Source organism: Rhododendron vialii, chromosome 12a (assembly GCF_030253575.1).
Source record: "Rhododendron vialii isolate Sample 1 chromosome 12a, ASM3025357v1".
Lineage (NCBI taxonomy): Eukaryota > Viridiplantae > Streptophyta > Magnoliopsida > Ericales > Ericaceae > Rhododendron > Rhododendron vialii.
Window position 1 is genome coordinate 10,729,080 of NC_080568.1, and position 22,706 is coordinate 10,751,785.

A 22,706-nucleotide genomic window follows, 5' to 3' on the forward strand; every position below is an offset into this window, starting at 1 on the left:
GTAAGATTCTTGACTAGTAAGAAGGATGTTTTGAAGCAAACATTATTCTGGCAAATGTGTACTTTGGGTAACTTGTACTCAATTTGCATTTGATTGCCATTAGCTGAGCTTAATTGTTCAGTAGTTTTATGATAATATTTGACTGGTATTAATTCTTCTTTAATACAGTTTAAATCTGCTCCTGAATCTACTAGTGCTGGGATTTCTACAGTATAATTTTGAATTACTATTTTGGGTTGAATGTACCATTTATGGATGGTGATTGGAGTAGTCGGTGGGTTATGGGCATCTGGTGGGGTCTTCTTTAGTGAAATGATTTCACTTTTGACTTTCTTTACTTCTTTTTGTAGATTTTGGACTGGGATGCTTTCCTGGGAAAGAACGGACAGAGAAGTATCATTGTGCTTTGGTTTTTTAGTTTTTAATATAGTGACTGTGGTAGTAGTGCTAATTTTTTTTTCATAATAATTTTTTAAGTAATCAAAAAATTTAATTTGACTTCTAGTATCGTTCATAAACTCTTTCCATTGACTACGAATATTTGTACGTTCCTTTTTACTGTATTTGTTGCGAAATTTTTCTCTTTTTTGTTCATTTTTTGGTGACTTGTAATCCTTTTCGTAATTTTGTAAGATTAATAGAAAAAGGTTTATGTAAGACTTTAAGGGAATTATCAATTGGGTTTGACTGTGGAATAGTTGATTCAAAATCGGATTGTGTAGGGGATCCTTGAGGAGTATCCTCATCATCCAATTTTGACTGTGTTGAGTAACACGGTTTACTAATTTGGGAACTAGAATCTATTCCTCTAAGAGTGACTCTTGGGTTTAATAATTCTGAATCTTGTCTAGGAATACTGGATGTGCTATGCCTAGGTATGCTTGTGGTACTGTTTGTTCGACTTAATTCTCTAATTCGGAGGGGATTAAGTCTTTGTTGATCGAAACTGATTTTAACTGTACCATCTAAATATTGTTGAATATAGTCAAGGTTAACTGTGTCATTTTGAATTACTTGTGGAAAACTTTCATTTTCAGAGCCACGTTGAGGTATCACAATAGAGTTCAAAGTTTTCAAAGTTTTTATTGAATCGTTCAATAGAGTTCAATAAAAAATTGTTCGGATGAAACCCTTTCCGGTCATTATTTTTGCCGATTTCTCGCGGGCACCCTTAAAAAATCACGTTCTGATTACATTGAGCGGCTCGGATCTTCAAAATTCGATCGGGAACTTGGGGGAGTTTTTTAAGGGTTTTTTTAAGTGTCCCTGGAACCGCCCCAATATATATATATCGGGGCGATTCCGGTGACACCCAAAAAAATACTTAAAAAAACACATCATAGTTCCCAATCAAATTTTGATGATCCGAGCCGCTCAATGTGATCAAAACATAATTTTAAAGGTCACCGCGAAAAATCAGCAAAAAAAAATGACCGGGAAGGGCTTGATCCGAACAATTTCGAACAGTTTTTTACTAAACGGTTTAAATAAAAACTGCTCAAATCAAACCTTTTTCGGTCGTTTTTTTTGCTAATTTCTCACAAGCACCCTTAAAATCACATTCTGCACACATTGAACGGTTTGGATCACAAAAATTTGATCGAGAACTATGAAATTGAGATTTTGGGTGTTTTTTTAAGTATTTTTTTGGGTGTCCCTTGAATTGCCCATATATATATATATATATAAGAGCCGGTTCCTTCCACACAAAATTTAACACAAATAATAACACTCAATCTCAGCCATTGAAATCAATGGCTGAGATTATAACTTAACTCACCTTCGCTCTCCTCCTACTAACGCCAACTTTCCTTCTCCTGGTAAAAAGCAACGGCGTTCTCCTCACCTCTATGCTCTTTCACCGTCATACCTGTTCTTCTTCGTCAAGCCACACCACCACCACCACCACCGTCGTCCGCCCCCACCGTCCAAGGAGGTGCTTGCTTCTCCGTACTCACTCTCACATGCCTCGTGCACGTGGCTGCTCCGCCGAACAACTTCTCGGTCTTGCCTTCACCCAATTGCTGTGATTCGAGAGTTAGGACCTTCTTCGTGGGGAAAAAATGGGTTTTGATGAGCCTAAAGCTTCTGGTGGTCAAGGAATCTTAGAGAAATTTCCTTCGCCATTGATGTCGTCATATCGTGATTCTCGATCACCATGGCCGATGGTGCGAGTTTAAGAATTAGTTTTTTTTTCCTTTTCTGAATCAAAGATGTTTCAGAATCATTTGTATTTGTATTTAGGTTATATTGGCGCATAGTGAATTTGTTTAGGGTGTTTTGGGTGAATTTGTTTCAGCTAGTTTTGGGATTCATGTGATGGATGACATGGGCACCAAGTGTTTGATGTTATTCCCCAAAAGTGTTTTTGCTGTTATGAATTTCAACTTTTTATTTTGAGAGTTCTATTCACACAAAAAATTTAAAACGATAATGTAACATTAGATATTTTGGAATCCTATCCTTCATCGACTTACTATCACAAACCGCTAAGCTTGTATTCTTGGTGAAACTGAACTTGGAATCCTTGATTTAAATTCGATTAGATAGAGCCCAAGAGTTGAGCATTAGTAGTACGGAGAAGTAAGTCTCATCGTCGGAGAAGGAAGCACCCTGTCGGACGGCGACGGCAATGAAAAAGAACAGGCATGGGGAAGAAGAGAACTGAGGTGAGGAGAATGGCGTTAATCTTTTTAGTGGGAGGAGAGAGAAGGTGGGTTAAATTTTAATCTCAACCATTGAAATCAATGGCTGGGATGGAGTGTCATTATTTGTGTTAAATTTTGTGTGGGAGGAACTGGCCCCATATACAGAAATTTTCAAGTCAAGGATTCATGAATTTCTTACGGTCAAGACCTCATTGTTCCCGATTAAATTTCGATAATCTGAACCGTTCAATGTGTTTCAAACATATCTTTAAGAATACCCTTTAGAAATCGGCAAAATATATGACCGGAAAGGGCTTAATCTAAGCAATTTTTCATATAATGCATTTTTATGAAAAATTGCTCATATCAAGCGTTTTTTGTCATATTTTTAGCCGATTTCTTACGGTACCCTTAAAAATACGTTTTAAATACATTGAACGGTTCAGATCATCGAAATTTGATTGGAAAAGTGGACTTCCACACGAGGTCCGGACTGTAAGAAAAATCAGTGATCCCTGACTTGAAAAGAACTAGTGTGTGTACTTCAAGTAAGGGCGCCCTTACCGTATTATGTTAATGATGTCCATTTGTCGATTAATTTGCGATGATCTGAGCTGCTCAACATGTTCAGAACGTGATTTTAAGGGTACCCCCGAGAAATCAACAAAAAAAAGGACCAAAAAGGGTTTAATCCGAGCAGTTTTTGTTTGTATTTTATCGAACGATTCAAATAAAAACTGCTCAAATCAAGCCCTTTTCCAGTGATTTTTTTGCTAATTTCTTTAAGGTACCTTTAAAATCACATTTTGAACACATTGACCGGCTCGGATCATCGAAATTTGATCGGAAAAGATGAAAAAAGGGGACGTCTGCATTTTATTTAAAATGAGGACGCATTTACCTGAAGGAGACTCAGAAGAACATGGGAGACAGAGTACAGACACAGACACAATACAGTATTGAAGAACATGGGAGACAGAGTACTATCAGATTGTTGGAAATTGGAATATACCTAAAATCCCAATAATTATTAATTACAAAGGTTCATCTATAACAGTATCTCCATTCAAACTAACAAATGAGAGAGAATGGTATTCTATAAAGAGATAGTAGAAATTAGGAAACTTTTATAAAGAGATAATTAGATATTAATTTGTTCAACTACTTGTCCTAAGAATTAAGTAAAACGTAAAGTTAATATATATATATATATATATATATATATATATATATACACACAGTCCGTCTCCCGTAAGGACCACCTCATTTTAATAAAATGCGGACCTCCCTTTTCCGATTGAATTTCGATGATCCGAGCCGCTCAATGTGTTCAGAATGTGATTTTAAGGGTACCCGCGAGAAATCAACAAAAAAAATGACCGGGAAAGGCTTCATCCGAGCAGTTTTTGTTTGTTTTTTATTGAACGGTTCTAACAAAAACTGCTCGGATGAAGCCCTTCCCGGTCTTTTTTTTTGCCGATTTCTCGCGGGTATCCTTAAAATCACATTCTGAACACATTGAGCGGCTCGGATCATCGAAATTCGATCGAAAAATGGAAGAAATGAGGAGGTCCGCATTTTAACTAAAATAAGGACTCCCTCATTTGAAACTAATTGTGTACATATATATATATATATATATATATATATATATATATATACACACACACACACACACACACACACACACACACACACACATGGCTGTTAAAAAAACCCTTAAAAAATCCTTCAAATCTTAATCTCATAGTTCTCGATCAAATTTTGATGATTCGAGCCGCTCAATGTGTTCAGAACGTGATTTTAAGGGTGCCCGCAAGAAACTGGCAAAAAAACTAACCGGGAAGGGCTTGATTTGAGCAGTTTTTTATTGAACTGTTCAATAAAGTTCAATAAAAAACTGTTCGGATGAAATCCTTCCCGGTCATTTTTTTTGCTGATTTCTCATAGGCACCCTTAAAATCACGTTCTGATTATATTGAGCGGCTCGGATCATCAAAATTCAATCGGGAACTTGGGGGGATTTTTTTAAGGGTTTTTTTAAGTGTCCCCGAAACCGTCCCGATGTGTGTGTGTGTATATATATATATATATATATGGGTCTTAGAATTTTGGGAGCCCTCACGTTAGTCATTTTTTTGGGCTCGAAACCCATACTTTTCCCGCCTATCTTCTAAGCCAACTCGTGGCTGAAAAAGAAGAAGAAGAATTTACTATGTCACGCCCTGAAAGCAAATGACCCGAGCAATTAAATCTAAGGATACCAATGAGGAGTTTAGTAAAACCAATCAAACAATTTCATATACAAAATGAATAAAACAAAAGACCCAATCGTAGACGAGGAATAAAATAATTTTTTTACGTGTACACAATTTCATATTAAAAATAAATCACTACAAGAAAAATGAAAATTGGTGACGAAAAAGTGGCGACGAAATTTAATTTCGTCACTAAATGAGTATATTTGGCGACGAAAAAATAAATTCGTCACCAATTATACCTGTTTAGCGACGAAATACATTTTTCGTCACCGGAAGTTTAAAAAAGGGGACGAAATTATTTTTCATCGCCAAAGATAATCATTTGATGACAAAAATATATATTTCGTCACCAAATGCTTAACTTTGGTGACGAAAAATAATTTCGTCACCATTTTAACGCTTTCAATGACGAAAAATACATTTCGTCGTCAAATGGGTACCTTTCGTGACGAAATTTATTAATTGCGCTTTGTCACTAAATGTATTTCGGACATAACTCTTTACTAAAAACTCTGATTGAGATAATTCAAATTGGGTTTGAACATAACTCAATTGCCTACAACTTTCATGTTTATCAAAATTACCAATTTTAATGTTTAAAGGTTCAAAATTACATTCGAAATATATTTTCATGTTAAACATATGTGTTAGATATTAGATAATTCAACCATTTATTGAAAAATGTGTGTGGTGCAGTTGGTCGAAACTTGCGCGAAAAACTCAGGGGACTCGGGTTCAAAACACAGTAGGAGCAAGAAAGAATGAGTTTTTTCCCCATATGAAAACATCTTTTGCAACAAAAAATTTCGTCACCGATATGACCCATCAGTGACGAATTTTTTCGTCACCAAAAGGAATAATTGATGACAAAAAATTTCGTCATCAAAAAGCACAATAAGCAAGGAAAAAAATTTCGTCACAAATTATTCACTTTTTGGTGACGAAATATTTCGTCATCAAAAGGCATTATAGGTGACGAAAAATAGATTTTGTCACCAGGTAGGAATCCTAGACAACCTTTAGTCGACAAAAAAAATTTCGTCACCTATATTATTTGTGACGAAAAACATGCAATTTGTGATGATTTTCATTCGTCACCCAATTGAATTTTTCTTGTAGTGAATATTGTTTGAAAGATTTCATCGAGTACATTCCAGATTTATTCTTTTTGTAAAATTAAATTTGCAGAACAAAAGTTATAAGTGCTTAAAGTTTTAGCTATGAGCTATATATTTATGTATGTATATGTATGGACAAGTATAAGTACATGTAAACATTTGACAACTCTAGAGAGAGAAAGGAAAAGTTATAATTAAATTTGGAGGTTTTGAAACAATGTTCCACTACTCATCAAATGCCAAATGTTAATCTGTTTCTCAAATCATTAAAAAGAACTGATAGGTCCCTCAATATTAGTCAATGATACATGATGAGTTGGGACATTACCATATAACATTCCATCCGTATTGGATAATTTTTTCTAATGCTAACAAAGCGCGTGGATGATGAAAAAGAGGCTTGTGTAGGGAATGCTTGACAATGGGTGAGTCTAAACAGGTACGCAGAGACAAATTGGAGTCGGCTAGTCAGAACTCCATTAACAATTAGGTGCCTTGTGGCGTTTCTCATGATCACCTATTGGCTTCTAAGAGCATCTCCAATGGGAGATGTCAATTCCTACGTGGACATGTTAACGGTAACAATTGACACCAAAATTCAATCCAACCTACAGTCTTCTTTGATGCCAAAATCTACGTGGCTTTGAAGGGAATGACAAAGTTGTCAAAGTTGACAACTACCCTCCTCCATGCCAAATTTCAAAAAATGACCGTTTGAATTTTGCGAAAACTAATGACATTGGTGACCTAAAGTCATTGAATGGACTTTAGAGGTGACTATCTTGAAATGATTAAAAGGATTTTGGTGGAGTTAACTATCTGGTCTTACAACTTATTTTGCCTTGTTTCTGTTCAGTACCATGTTTATGCATGTAAGATTTTCCTTCTTTTTTAGTTGTTTAATTTGTATTGTTGGCATACCATTATGCAATCAGAATCATATCCCAATGAGGGGCTTCAATACTTTGTGCTTGTTGGTGCTATGCTTTACTGCTATTCTCTATATCATGTTAAAGTTGCTGTTGACCTGTATTGTGGCTGCCTATTATGCCTGCTGCTGTTGTTTTCCTACGGGTGCTGTTGTCTTGCTGTCATTCTCTGTTATGGCAGTTGTTTTTCCTGTCAAGATGGCATGTTTGCTTGTCGTTATCATGTTGTCTCTGTATCCTGTCTTTGTATATTTTCTTCTTAGTGTAGAATAAAGTAATATCTGCAGTTTGTTCTTCTTGTCATGTTATCTCTATATCCTGCTATTTTCTATTACCGAAGTTTGTTCTTTCATCTGGCTTTATATTTGCATTTTACATCATCTAACCACATTGCTCACATGTTGAGCAGACAAAAGCTCTCTCTTGAGTTGACACGGTGCAACTATTAACAAAGCTAGAAAGAGAGAGATGTGTGTTGGGGCTCATTTGCTATTTGAAACTCTGCTTCTCATAAACAACTCCAGGTACAATCCTCTACTGAGATGTGTTGGCGCCCATTTGCTATTTGAAATTCATTTGTGGCAATTCTCAACTTTAAATCACGAATTTTAAGAGCTGCTTTGCGAATGTGATAAGGCGTAGCATGTAAAGAGAGACGAATGATATTTGCATGTTTTGTTTAAGCTAAATTTTATGAAGTTTTGAGGAATTGTGTTTGCTTGGGCTCTTTTGGTTACATTTCCTCTTCCTTTTGCAAGTTTGTTTATAATGCTTTGTAAATTCCTTTAGTATCAACTACATGCGGTTTTTGTTTGATTGGAAACACAAGTTAGATGAAGAATTCTAGTAGTTTTTCTTTTTGCCTCTATACCTGTAGGCTATATTTACGAGCATTATTAAGCATTTAATCACCTTTCTGCATGTTTTACTTGCCAATATTGCTCATTTTCAATCTATTCTATTTTTAGATCATCATAATAGCGCATATAAGATTATTATTTTTTTAAATCTTAACACTATTATCACTGGAGTTGCATGCTTCCAAACCACCATGTTTCATTACTCTATCATGAACATTGACTTGTATAACCTTTAAAATTATTTATAGGTAATAAGAAATGGATAAGGATTGGATGGCGATAAAAAATAAGTGGTCAAAGCAGTATAAACAAGGGGTGGAATCTTTCACAGAATTTGCAATGGCGAATTCAGGAGCACAAGCTGAGATTCGGTGTCCATGTATTGATTGTTTAAATAGCAAAACACTTAGCAGTGAAGTTGTTAGGACCCATTTGATACTAAAAGGAATCGACTCTTCTTATAAGACTTGGGTGTACCATGGGGAACCTATTCCTGCACATCAGCCAATATGACGACTATCACGAACACAATGAAGGTATTGGGGATGAAATAGGAGGGGATGTCCCCGAGGGTGACAACCAATTGCGTGATATATTGGAACAGTCATTTGTTGGTGGCATCTTAGATGAGGATGTCGATGACATCTTAGATGAGGATGTCGATGGATTGCCTAATCTTGAGAGGGATGATTTGCGAAATTTTGATAAGCTGTTCAATGTTGTTCAATGTAAAGCTTATCCTAGTTGTGCAAAGACAGTGTTAACATTCGTTGTTAAGATGCTTCAAGTGAAAGTGTCTAAGAAGTTGGGCAATGAGACATTTGACATGATTATAAGGATTATTAAAGAGATACTACCTGTAGACCGTGAGATTGAGAGTACTATTCCTTGGAATATTTATGATGCTAAGAAATTCTTGAGGGATTTAGGTTTGGGATATATTCCTATTCATGCATGCAAATATAACTGTGCATTATTTTGGAAGGAAAATGCAAATTTAGAAAACTGCCCTACATGTAACGAGCCTAGGTACAAAGTGAACGATGGAACGGGTAAAAAGATACCCCACAAGATATTGCGGTACTTACCATTGACTCCAAGACTACAAAGGCTATATTATTATGAGAAAACAGCTCCTGATATGAGATGGCACAAAGATAAACGTGTAGATGATGATGAATTGCATCATCCGGCTGATGATCAGGAATGGAAGGACTTCGATGAACATTTTCCCGATTTTGCTGCTGAACTGCGAAATGTGAGGCTCGGAATGGCTACTGATGGTTTCAATCCTTTTGGAAATATGTGTACATCATATAGTATGTGGCATGTTATCATGCTGCCTTACAATCTCCCACCTTGGAAGTGCATGAAAAAGCCATTTTGCTTCATGTTGTTGCTTATTCCTGGCCCATCAACAATTGGAAGAGATATTGATGTTTACTTGTGCCCGTTAGTTGATGAGTTGAAGGTGTTGTGGAAGGATGGTGTGCGAACTTATGATGCCTCCATTGGATAGTATTGTACAATGCGTGCATGGTTTTTGTGGACCATCCATGACTTACCTGCATATGCCATAATGTCTGGGTGGTCTACAAAGGGTTATTTAGCTTGTCCCATTTGCAACGAGGACAACTCATCGGTTAGATTAAGGAGTAAGATTGGATATTTGGGTGCTCGTCACTATCTACCCGAGCACCATATTTGGTGAAAGAGCAAGCTCTTTAATGGTAAATTTGAGGATAGGACTAGTTCGGAGATTGAGAAAAGGAGCGTAAGGTAGCTCAAACAAAATGTTTTTCTTCCCCCAATTCAAATTGTTCTCATACTCATCTCTTTTTCTTTTCCTGCTCTTGTTTGGATGTTTTCCGAACGGCAAGTATGTACCTAAATTAATTTGTTGTAATACTTCTTCGCTAGACAACTCCAAAGGTACCAAGGTTCCGCTGGTACTGCCTATTCCGACTTACATAATCTTGATCCTATGCACATAAGGAAGAACATATGTGAGAATTTGGTGGGTACATCTTTGGGCATAGATGGAAAGAACAAGGATACGAAAAAAGCGCGGAAGGATATGAAGGATCAGGAAATAAAAAAGGAGTTGCACCTAAAGAGGCGTGCAAATGGGACATTTGAGAAGCCCCCAGCCATGTACACATTATCCCTGGAAGAGAGAGAAGGCTTTTGCAATTTCTTAAAATTTATCAAGTACCCTGATGGTTATGCAGCAAACATCTCCAAATGCGTGAACACTCATCGTGGTAAACTATCAGGCCTCAAAAGTCACGATTGCCATGTCCTTTTGCAACGAATTCTCCCTATTGGGATGCTTGACTATTTGAACAAGGAAATTAGGACCGCGCTATTTGAGTTTGGTAACTTCTACCAACAGTTGTGCTCAAGAACAGTGAAGCTGAGCGATTTGGATAAACTTCAGGAGAACATTGTACTTGTACTTTGCAAGCTTGAAAAGATTTTTCCTCCTGCTTTCTTTGATGTTATGGTACACTTAGCTATTCACTTGCCTTGCGAGGTTAGGCTTGGAGGGCCAGTGCAATATCGATGGATGTACCCGATTGAGAGGTATGGCGAGACCATTCTACTAACTATGTCATTTATTTATAGTCGTATTTATAAGTTATGACACATTAAAGTGGTATTTTTTTTATAGATTACTCGGAGTTCTGAAACGATTTATAACTAATAAAGCTCGTCCCGAAGGTTCAATTGTGGAGGCTTACATATCCAAAGAATGTACAACTTTTTGTTCTATGTATCTCGATGGAATTGAGACAGTGTTTAACCGCGTAGAAAGGAATGATGATGGTGGTGAGCGCACACTGGGGTTAGCAGCATTCAATCAAAATGTTCGTCCCTTCGGTCGAATCCAAAGAGCACCTAATGTATCTGTCAACCAACGAGACATGGCTCATTGGTTTGTCTTATACAATAGCCCTAAAGTCGATCTTTATTGAGAGTACGCATTTACTTAAATGTATTCTAAATTGAGTTGATGTTTTATCATTATTATTAATCTTACATGTTAACTAGGATACACAAGACTTTGCTGGAGGGTGACAATACCGTTGATATTGCATAAAGACAATGCAAAGAGTTTTCCCAATGGTTCAAAGGGCACGTAAGGCATAGAACATTGAATTAGTCATGTTTCAGATTAAGCTATGTTTTTTATCCAATGTAGCGTAATACGAACTTTTTTTAATGTAGATGAATGAATTGCAGAACCAAGGGTCTCCAGAAGCAACTAATGAGCTGTGGTCATTGGCCAATGGACCTGATGCATTAATAAACACATATTCATGGTGCATTTCTAATGGCGTTCAATTCCATACTATTGAACATGACAATCGACATACAAGTCAGAATAATGGGGTAATCGTGGAAGGGGAGCATGAACAACAGACAATAGAATTTTATAGCTTTTTAACCAAAGTATGGGAGTTGGACTATTTGTTCAATCATCAAGTTGTTTTGTGTCAGTGTGAATGGTACAATACTAGTAGCAGTAGAACTACGCGAGTTGATGCGCATTGCAATGATACAAGGACTCGATGGTATAAAGATGACTCATTCGTTTTACCAAGTCAAGTCCAGCAAGTATTCTACATTAAAAATACCAAGTTTGGTGAAAATTGGAAAGTAGTAGAACGAATTCAACGTCAAGGAATCTTGAATGTCTCAAAGATGGATAGTTTGGAAACCGGCAGTGCTCCCAATGAAGTTTTCCAGCAAGACACAACTACTGAGGTTCCAGAAATTGTCGCCGAATTTCTCAATGTTACCTCTTTGCGGAGAAATGACATTGAACCTGCAATTATTAGCGAGGATATGGTTTTACAATCTGAGGGTGTAGATGAAGATGAAGAAGAAGAAGATTATGATATAGATCCTGACAAAGAACATTATGTTTCAAGATTTGATGTTTTTGTACTCATGGTGGTAAACTAAGTAGTGTCTTTTGTACTTGTCTATGGTGTGTCTTTTAATCCTGACAAAGAGGCGGGTGTCTCTTTTGTACTTGTCTATGGTATCTAAGGAGTCTAATTATGTGTATATTCATGCTTAGGGGATAATATAGATGAAAGAATTCTTATTACTTTAGTCCATAAGCAACATCAATTTTTTTTTATTAGCCATAAGCAACATCATTTGGTAAGAAACATTTCATTATTATTGATTATTTGTCACTTGCTATACATGTCTCATTATAGTTCACTTCTTTTATATCCTTGTTTCTAATGGAGTAGTATTTCACCGTTTGACAGATTGCATCATGGGTCCTGGATCAAGAAAGAGTAATGCATCTTCCAACTCGAGTATCACATCGCGTAAAATTGCAGAAATGCGACTTGGTACAACAGCTACACCTACTCCGGAGCCAGAAGCTACAACATTTGTTCCTCCTATTATGGCATCTACTCCTTCGAGTGTTGCATCTCCTTCTACCCATACAAGTGCTGCAGGTAAGTACATCTCTCTCTGACAATCCTAAAAGTACATTTACATATGTTCATCCTGCTAGTTTTTAGCTTCGTTTTACATTCCAGCGATCCAGTAAACTAGGAGTTTTGTGAATTTTTTAAAAATCTGAACATAAGTAATTATCTCATAGTATTTATTGTGGTCTAGGAAATTGAAAGCACATCATTTAAAAATTTTGAACATCCCTTGGCGTGTTTACGCTTTTCTTGGGAGCATGTCCCTAGTTGTCTATTGCATCACGTTTGTTCCACCAATTGCTATTTGCCTAGTTTCCTACTATTGTCCAGTATTGAAGCTGACTATTATGACTGCTGCCTGTTATGGCACGCCTACTGCTATTCTGCTGCTGTTGTTTTGAAAGTTTTCAGATAATTTTCTGATATGGCTACTGTCTTTAATCCAAGTTGGTGTAGAGTGAATTAGGCTCTAAGTTGGTGTATTCTACAATTGCAAACTATTGTTTCATATGGCTGCTTCTAATGTTCTAATGGGTACAGTCCAGTAACTACAGATCTGTTCTGTTGTGTATCATATGGTTACAGCTATGGTCTATATAGCATATCATATTGATGTTGTATTGCTGTCATGTATTGTTGTGTTTGTGTCTTGCTACTGTGTTGCTGCTGTATTGCATCTGTTTTATTGTTATATCTCTGATTGTTGAGCTATTTTTTTGCCGCTATCCTGCAAGTTCTGCTGCTTTTTTACTGCTAGGTTGGATGGAAGATTGATGGCAGATTGAGCAGCTTGCTTAGTTGCCAATGTGCAATGGTATCTCTGATATTGGGTCTTGTATCTAGGATCCTACCACCATCCATACTAGTTAAGGAACAAAGAAAAAATAGAAAGAAAAGGCATTATATGATCAGTTGAACATTCTGCTATGAACATTCTTCGTGTATCTCTCTCTTCTTTTATACTATTTCTGCATCTCAATTGCAGCTGCACCTTCAAGAACGCAGCGACGTGTGCAGGGGCCTACACTTGGAAAAAGAGTTAGAAGGTTGATTGATGGCAAGGATGGGACGAGGCTCCCAGTTTATGTGACATAGGAAATGAGAGCTTTTTGCGGGCAAAATGCAACTAAAGTGGCGAACGAATTGGGGTCACAAATTAGGAGGATGTGTCGCCCTACTGCTGACAGTTTTTGCCACTCGTGGACAAGTGTTCCTTTAGTGCTGCAAGCGCCATAATACAAGCCGTACTGGTAAGAATGTCAAACTGTGCATAGTGATTATTCTAGTGAATAATGAAATATCGTAAGGGATTAATTCCACTTATTATATGCTTCTAGGACAAATTTGAAGTCACCAAAGATAACGTTGAGTTCACTCCGTTAGTTGAGGAAGTTTTTAAGCATAAAGCCGGCTTACTCTACAAAGACTGGAAATGGAGAATGAGTGATCATTACGAAAAGACAAAGGATCATTATGAAAAGATGAAGGAAGATGGCAAAAACCCATATCAGCTTCCTTTTACCAAAGACATAAGCCTGGATGCTTGGAAGTTTATGATTGATCATATATTCAACGATCCAGATTGGAAGGTTATTCAGATATTTGTATGAGTTACATTTCCAATTCTATGCTTATATCTAACAAGTTCTTTTTTTCAACCCCGTAAAATAGCTGGCAAAAAAATAGAAATGCTCCAGTAGATGGTTACTCTGTGGCTTCTCATGGTCATACTTTGGGTTCTCGATCATTTGTTGATGCAATCACCATTGAGGTGAGATTTTTTGTGCATTGTTAAGACCTTTTAAATACCATCAAATATTAAACAGAGTTGGAAAATAGTTCAGAATTTGGGCATATGATTGAGCTTCATCAATGTGGTTACTGTTATGTAGATATATTCATTGTTTTTTTTTTTTTATCTATAGACATTGTGGTAGACATATATCCATACCAATGAGAGCATGTCATAGCTCCATAATGAGAGCATGTCACAGTTCTCTCACCAAAGCTCCAAAGTTCTGAAAAAAAATTCCTTCTAAAAAGTTAAGGGCGGTCCATGAAATCATTTAAGTTAAGCAATTGTCATCAATATTACTGGTGCCAAATGAAATCAATCTCAATTTAAATACGAGGGGTTACCACCGATGTGTATTTTTGGTTGTTTCACAATTAGGATATGAGCCCTCAAATTCTTAATCTTTGACTTTGTCCAGCAGGAAATTATTTAAAACCTGCTAATTCACAGTAGGGGAATAAGCTATAGCTTTTCCTTGCTTTGAAGGTTCATAGGAACTTATGTCGTGCAATCCACATTGGTTACTCTTAGCTTTTAAGTTTTATCTGCTAGATCTCAATAACAAAAACTGCAGAGAAGAAAAGTGCGAGAGGCTTTCAAAATTTTCAACATATTTTGTAGGAATTGTGTATGACGGGAGACTGCTGCCACGTGAAAGGAAAAGACACACTCAGTGTGAAAAATGGCCCTATAAATTCTGTTTGCACTGGATGTGAGGTGGATTGATGTTTTTTATGTGATGTTGATGTGGTGCTGTCATTTACTGCTTTTTGACCATGTCTTAAAGATGCACACTATTAAGCCTTTATAGATTTGTTTGTTAAGTCTGTTAAATTTTGACAGAGCATGATGCCTCATAGTAGCTTATATGCTATCCTTGGTGAGCTATGATAGGAATATATGTGATTTGAGCACACATGCTTGAATCTGATTGTGCTTCAATGTACTCCGATATAAGGCCCTGGCCCACAATCTGCAGTAAGTGAATATGTATGATGTAAAGCACTTCCTCAGTCAGTATTTGAATATGTTAGGCAGACAAGCCTAATGGAAAGGTGCCAGATTTGTGTGAGAGATACCAAGCATCACATACATTGAAAAATGGCGGATGGATCGATCCTCAATGTGAGGAGATACATGTATGCATCTAATATCTGTAGACATTTTATTTTTTCTTTTTCAATTAGTCTATTCCTTATATTTTTCGTTATTTATTTTCTTCTTTTTGCAAACGACAGGCGAGGATGGTGGCCAAGCGAGACGAGACATCTCAATCAGGATGTCCGCTGACGGACGAAGAACTTTCAAGGATTTGTCTTGGGGAAGCAAAGTATTACATAAGGGGATTTGGGGTTGGCCCGAGGCCTTCATCCTTCTCTTCCCAATCCAGCTCCAACTCAGCACAGCAAAAGTTGCAGAAAGTCCAATCCGAGATGGAGTTACTTCGTGCTGAGCGACGAAGAGAACGGGAGGAGTATGAAAGGCGGTGGAAAGAGGAGCAGAACCGGCGTGACGAGGAGCAAAGACAACGGGAAGAGCAGCAAAGGCAAAAAGATGAGGAGCTAAGGCTAAGAGATGAGCAAAGGCAACATGAATTTGATGAACTCAAAGCCATGATGATGAGGCAAATGCATGGACAAGACAATGTGTGATCGAGGTGATGGTGGGAAATATTTGGTACATAATTTCCTCTTTGCTATGAATTAATGGGTTAACTTTTAATGGGTTGCATATCAATTGTCATCTAGGGTTCGACTCCTATGGATGTTGTGAATTTGTGTTAGATATTTAAATATTTTAATTTGGCTACTATTGGATTCTAAGCCGTTGCACAAAACTGCACAGCCCACGCGAATAATACTTCAGCAACACCATTGCCAATAGCCCAATGCAGAACTTGCAAGCCTGCTTTGATCGCCACGATAGCTGCCAAAATCGAATCCATCACTACCACCTGATGCACCACACCCTGCCTGCCACTGCCTTCCCTTACCCAAGCTGCTACACCACGAAGTGAATCTGCACTCCAAGTTCCATCAGTGACAGAAACACAAGGGCTTAAAAAATCAATTGTTGCACCATGTTTCACAAACTTGGAAAAGGAAGTCTTCAAAGACTTATCCCTAACACCAGATTAGCTGCACATGGCCCATTCACATCCATTCTTTCATCATCCTTTCTGGCCTGTAACAACTTTTAAGGCCATTTCTAAATAAAACATCATTTCTAATGCACCATATTAACATGAGGACTAACTCCCCTATTATTCCTTTATTAGGAGCCTTTTTAAGCCAAATAGAAAACCATTCCACAAAGGATACAGAGGAGCCCACTTCAAAGTCGAAACCCACACTGGAAAAACAAATGTTCAATCGTCTCTGGCATCTCTGTACATAGTGGACAACTTGGACTGATATCAATCTTCCTTCTCAACAAAGCATCCTTAACCATCAAAATGTGATGTATCACCTTCTAAATGAATAGCTGAAACTTCTGACGAAGACCTTTACCCCACAAATCAAAGCGAAACTTCTCATTCCTCAACGCAACCTTTCTTTTAGTACTTACTATTTATTCTTCTAACAAGTAACAAGGTGTTCCCAACACCTTGGGATGTAAGAGGATCTTGCAAAAGAGTCTTCAACTTGGCCCATATGAACCTAAAAATGTAGGGGTAATTGTCTTCGCAAGCCCACCAGTACCATAGTATTTTTCATTTCTTCTCGATAAAGAGAACCTATGTAACACGGATGTATACACGAGACATGGACACGACACGACACTGACACCCCGACACGCAAATTTTCAAAAAATAGGGGACATGACACGTTGGGAGACACGTTATATATATATATATATATATATATATATATATATATATATATATATATATAAATTCACCTTACTTTTCTTAGTACCAACCGAAGGTAGGTCAAAATTCACCTTATTGTTATTGTTAAATTGCTCCTGTCATGCTTGACATCTTCACTGGTTGTCACCAAACCATCTATAAGCCCGAAGAACTCAAAGGCTCATTTTGTCAAACAGTTTGTGTGTGAAATTATGGTCTACAGAGTTATCGAAATTGGTGGTCGGTGTCTTTAGAATGGGGAAGGGGGTAAGTGTTTGCAATCAAAGGAAGGACGAAAGTTGAATACATGCCTTACCTGTCTTAGCCTCTGTTGGAATGCACTTGAGTTGTGTCCATTATGTTTTTGTAGTTGGAGCCTTGGTTGTCGGCTGGCAGAGTTGGGCGGTTGAGGAGAACAGGTTGACAGAAGGAGGTTGTAATGCTTTTTTTCGGAGGCCAGGGGAGGCATTGTTGTTTTGTATTGTTTACGTTGGAGTATTGCATTGTGTTGGTTGGGAATGGGCGTGGGTTTTGTATCGTTAATGTTGGAGTGTTGCTTTGTGTCGGTTGGGAAGGGGCATGGGGTGGGCAAGTGCAAGGGTTTTTTTTTGAGAACATAAGAGTAGAAAATATCTTCGTACATTTAAAAAAAGTAGTATAGATGAGCATGACAATATTTTGATATAATAAAACAAACATTTGATTACTTCTGGTGGAAGAATAAAATAGCAAGATTAATGTATGTAGTTGTTGAACTTACAAATTAGATGGCTCTCTTCATTCTTATATACCCATACTCCAGAAATGTTGTTGTATGTGCATGTATCAATATCATGATGTTAGGTTTCTTTTCTTCCTTTGATGTACCCTTGTCATTTATTACCTATACCATGTGTCTTATTATTGTGTTTTGTTCTTTCCACAGATATTGGAGTATCTGGCATCTCGTTTTGGACTATATATGAAGAAATTGGATTTTTGCCGTGGATTCTACCATAATCTAGTTTTCTCGTTATTGAACTTTCCTATTATTTTGCGCTCTGGGGCTTGGATATGATATGTTTGATGCTATGTACACTTTTCGTGGTACGATTTTTTGTTATTTTGTACTCCGCGAACTAGGATATTGTTTATTAAGTATTTGGTGAACACCATTTATTTATGGAAGTTATGAATGAATTGTTCTTGAATTTCAACACTTGATTACATTAGATTGGTGAATAGATGTTGCTTAATTTAATTTATTGTGAATCACCAAAAAAAAAAAATTTCTAAGCAGATTTTAGAATTAGTATTACAATATGTAATATTATATTTCCCGACTAAATACTTAGTCGGTAAAAGCTGTAATATGTTAACAATAAATGTTACATTCGCCGACTAATATAGTTAGTCGGTAAATATTCAATCAATTACCGACTAAATATTTAGTCAGTAAATGTTAAATACATTACCGACTAATTATTTAGTCGGTAATTGATTAAATATTTACCGACTAAATATTTAGTCAGTAATTTATTTAACATTTATCGACTAAATAATTTTTTCGACTAAATACTTTGTCGATAATAATTAAAATTAGCCGACTAAATAATTAGTTGGGAAAAGATAACATATGCCGACTAAATATGTTTTAGTCGGTAATTTCCTTTACCGACCGCAATTCCCCAACTAAATCCCCGACCAAAATTTTTAGTCGGGAAATACTATTGCCGACTAAATTCCTACCTTTTGCCAACTAAATTGTTAGTCGGTAATGGTGTAATTTCTTGTAGTGTTAGATCCTCTCCAAATAACTTGCATGTGCATCTCTCACTCTCTCTACCAAGTGCGAATTTAATGTGCTCTCTCTCTCTCTCTCTCTCTCTCTCTCTCTCTCTCTCTCTCTCTCTCTCTCTCTCTCACACACACACACATTTTTATTTTTATTTTAAAATTTTAAATGTTAGAATATTTATGACTTTTATTGTAAATATTCTTTTTTTATTTTTTTGAAATCTACTCATAGAGATATACCTAATGATACCAACTACTTTCTCAACTAAAAGTAAACATGAAATGCATGATTATACTAAACCACCTAGCTCCAATACTTCAACCACCAGGTGGAGTATCTAGACTCAATCAAACTAAACCACCTCCCAAAAGTCTTCGTAAAAAAAAGCGCATAAATACATACGCCAATGGTTTGTCGGAATCCGGGAACAATCCGTTCCACTTTCTTAAAATAAGTAGTACTTATTTTTTGAATTAAATGTAATGTGTTGTAAGAAAATGACATGTCTGGTAAAACAGGAATAAGTACTTTTTTATATAAAAAGAGAGAGAGAGAGAGAGAGAGAGAGAGAGAGAGAGAGAGAGTGGAATCTAACAAAAATGGTACTCCAATACAAACTCCCCTCCCGGTAGATTAGTGTCATCCACATATATATATATTACTAAAAGCACTAATTCCATAAATAGAAAATGACAAATTCATCATTCAAATAGTTGTCTTTTATTTAATTAGGCTGATGGGAAGAAAAGGGCTACATAGATAGTTGAGATCACAAGCCAGTTACATTCATATATACTAGCATCGATCGTACAAGCTGGGAAAAGAGAAAAGGACTTAATTAGAAGCTTTCATAGAGAATCTGCTGATATATAGATACGTGTGATGCTCGATCTCCTTCCTTATTTCTTTTTTGCTGCTGGCTTGCTACCTGATGTCTGAAAAGGAATAAATTTAACTCACATAAATAGAAGTAAACATTTATAAGGGGGGGGGGAGGGAATTGGAACTTGTCTTTAAGATGTAATCTAATGGAAAATTACTACAATACACATCCCCAAATGTTGAATCTAGACAAATGAATTATCTTATCGAGATTGATTTTAGTCCGGTACCCACATGACTCAAAAGATAATTAATTATCCTAGTAAGGTTTTAATAAGCGGCCGCTACACAACATTTTGCCACTACGAATCACTTTTTTTCGGCCTTTTGATGCTATTGCTCTAGTACGCATTGATATACTCATATACCAATAATGCAATATGTTCACAAGCATGTCAGCCGGCCAATTCTATACGTATCATTACTCATTAGTATTCCTTTTTTGGGCCTGGTTCGCGGCCAATACATGACCATTACTATCTCTTTAATATTCTAACATCAAAAATAATTTTTTAAGAGATTACTACTGCTAAACCCGATTTTTCCTACGTATGATTGGATACTTACTCTATTGTTCTTCGCAATTTAAAACCTTGTAACGCCCAGCACTACAACTGACAAACTCATCCGTGATAAGTATCTCAAAAGCATGTCGCAAAGACAGAAGAATTCTATAAATCGCTTGATATCGTGTTCAGACTAAATTAACCCAAAAATTAAAAAAAAAATTCTATGCATGTAAGTACGTACCCTCTTCTTAGGCTCCTGAGCCTTTTTGGGGGCCTGACTGGAGGCTGGAGCTTTCGTAGGCTCCTTCTTGGCCTGCCCAGCTGGGTTTGAACCAGCTGCAGGTTTCTCAGCCTTGAGTGATGCCATAATATTAGTACTCTTTCGTCACAAACAAGAGGGGTTAAAGCTTCTCTAACTTGTTGGCCTCAAGTATCAAAAAACTCATTGAAACGCCATCAATTTATAGATCAAAAAAAATAGCAATGGAACAAGAGAAACAACGTATACAATTCGGGGATTCGAAGGGACTGGCAAATCAATGCGCGGGAATAGGATACCTGTAAGTGCTGGAATGAAAACCACTTTGAAAAGATTGTTCTGAATCAGATGCTATGCTTGGTGATATTGCTAAACAATGTTTTTGATGCTTTCTTTTAAGGCATGCCCAGATGTTCTCAAGCTGTTAAGCCATAATATGATGTTGGAGTTTTAGGACCGTTCATAGATACTTCCCTTTAGTAAATTTTTTTGAGTTCAAATTCTATCCGCCTTGGGCTTTCCACCACCACCATTTTTCGGGCTAGACCTAATATTTTAGAGGTCAAAAGTGAATTTTCAAATGAGACCTAGTTCTTTTTAACAAAAGAATTCAATATAGGTGGATAATATAAGGTAAAAAGTTTTTTTTTTGGCTGCAAAGGTAAAAAGATTAAATATAGTATTTTAGCTTCATAATTTTGGTCCTCAATAGTTTTTTAGACCTAAAGTACGTGTTCGAATTGTAACAATTCTATCTTCCCCTGACATAACAAGCTACTTAAGTAAGATTCTTTTTTAAAAAAAAATTATACCATTAGAAAATTGTGAATCAAACATAACAAAATACAAGTCATACACTGTGCTTTTCCTAACGGTTATTTTGTTTTTTTATTAATATTTGTTGACTGAAAATAAATCATTTTGATTCATCTTTAGTTACTTGCGTTTAATTGACTCGTATTTGTGACATTTAAGGTGCACAAAAGAATTGAACGTTGGTTTTGATTAATATGTACAATCACTAAAGCTTAAGAGGTGTAAGAGTCATATATTATCTAAACACCAAGATCCAAAAGAAAAATAAGAAGGGAAAAAATAAGTATCTACACCAAGATCCAAAAGGAAATAAGAATTAAAAAAAATAGAATGCACCTCCGGCTAAAGCGGTTGCACCTCCGGCTTCCCCGCACTGTTGGTCCTAACCATATGTGGGCCCACCGTGCGTATATTGCAGTAATCTGAACCATTCATCTTGTAGGGTACGGTCTGCATAATATTATGTTTTTAAAAAATCAGCTTTATTACAAAAAATTGGTTTATAAAATCGTCGGGAGATAAATTCAAAGTTAACCATCCATAACCATTTATAAACCAAATTCAAATTTTGAGCTACCAATAAAGGTTATTTTTTTCATGCATTTACTACTCTGCGGATTCTACGTAATGAACGGACCGAACAGTTCAGATTAGTGCAAGAATTTGAACTCATTTTTTTAGGCCGGGGATTAACTTGAACCTTGATTGTTTAACAGGACATTGTGGACCAAGCAAGCCAAAGATCCTGCTGCTAGTGCACTGGGCAGAGGAGGACGGGAAGTTCGTCTCGTAGAATTAATCAAAGTATGTGTCAACTCATCCGAACACACTGAGTTATTAAAAAATCAGGGACAGAAAATGAAGAGCAGGCCAAACCCATGCAGTGCAGTTAGCGTGTGGCATGCCTTCCCCAGTGAAGATGGAGGTTCGAGCCCCACTAATGTATATAATATTAAAAAATAAATAAAGAGCAGGGGTAAAAGAACAGTAGTGCTACCCTCACAGACATGTCCACACAAATCTCGCATATATAGATTATTGTGTGGGGTCCATTCCGGATCTCATACAAACGATCCGATTCGTTCATTAAATGTGAAATATTTTTTCTAGGGACCCGGATGAAAATCATCTCAATCCAATACCTATAGATGATCGATCCAAACATCTAAATTTTCATTCAGATTTTAGAATAATGATAAATTAGATTATTGGATCATGTACTTATAGGTATTGTATTGAGTTGATTTTTTGGAGGAGGCCTTGACAAAATATTTTACATTAAATGAACGGATTGGTTCATTTTTATGAGACTCGAAGTGGACCCCACACAATGATCTGTACGTGATCTATGTGAAAAAAATCTGTGTAAACAGCTGGCATTTTTCCTAAAAGAATCTGCTTCCTTTTTCAATACAGAAATGGGCCTTTGCTTCACAATTTTTTTCCAAAATGGGTCCAACTACATAACAACATAAAATAGCTCCAATACAAAACAATTTTTTAGCCCAATTACGAAAAGGGTCAGGGTACTTAACCGT

The 22,706-nt window shown here is 36.6% G+C and overlaps 2 long non-coding RNA genes across 3 annotated transcripts in view; one reads left to right on the plus strand and one right to left on the minus strand.

Moving 5' to 3' along the window:
- Positions 1 to 21,039, minus strand: part of LOC131311747 (uncharacterized) — a 32,214-nt gene extending 11,175 nt beyond the window's left edge. Inside the window, exons 1-2 of one of the 2 annotated variants that reach the window (XR_009195560.1) lie at positions 20,335 to 20,644; positions 19,580 to 19,637 (exon numbers count right to left, since the gene is read on the minus strand). This is a non-coding gene — a long non-coding RNA (uncharacterized LOC131311747). Of the gene's footprint in view, positions 1 to 19,403; positions 19,638 to 20,334 lie in introns of those variants that run through there. The other variant, XR_009195559.1, reaches the window with a different exon arrangement.
- Positions 13,233 to 18,121, plus strand: LOC131311749 (uncharacterized). Its single transcript, XR_009195561.1, has 5 exons — positions 13,233 to 13,529; positions 13,617 to 14,050; positions 15,109 to 15,213; positions 15,313 to 15,751; positions 17,851 to 18,121. It is a non-coding gene; the product is annotated as an uncharacterized LOC131311749 (long non-coding RNA).
- Positions 21,040 to 22,706: the final 1,667 nt, after the last annotated feature.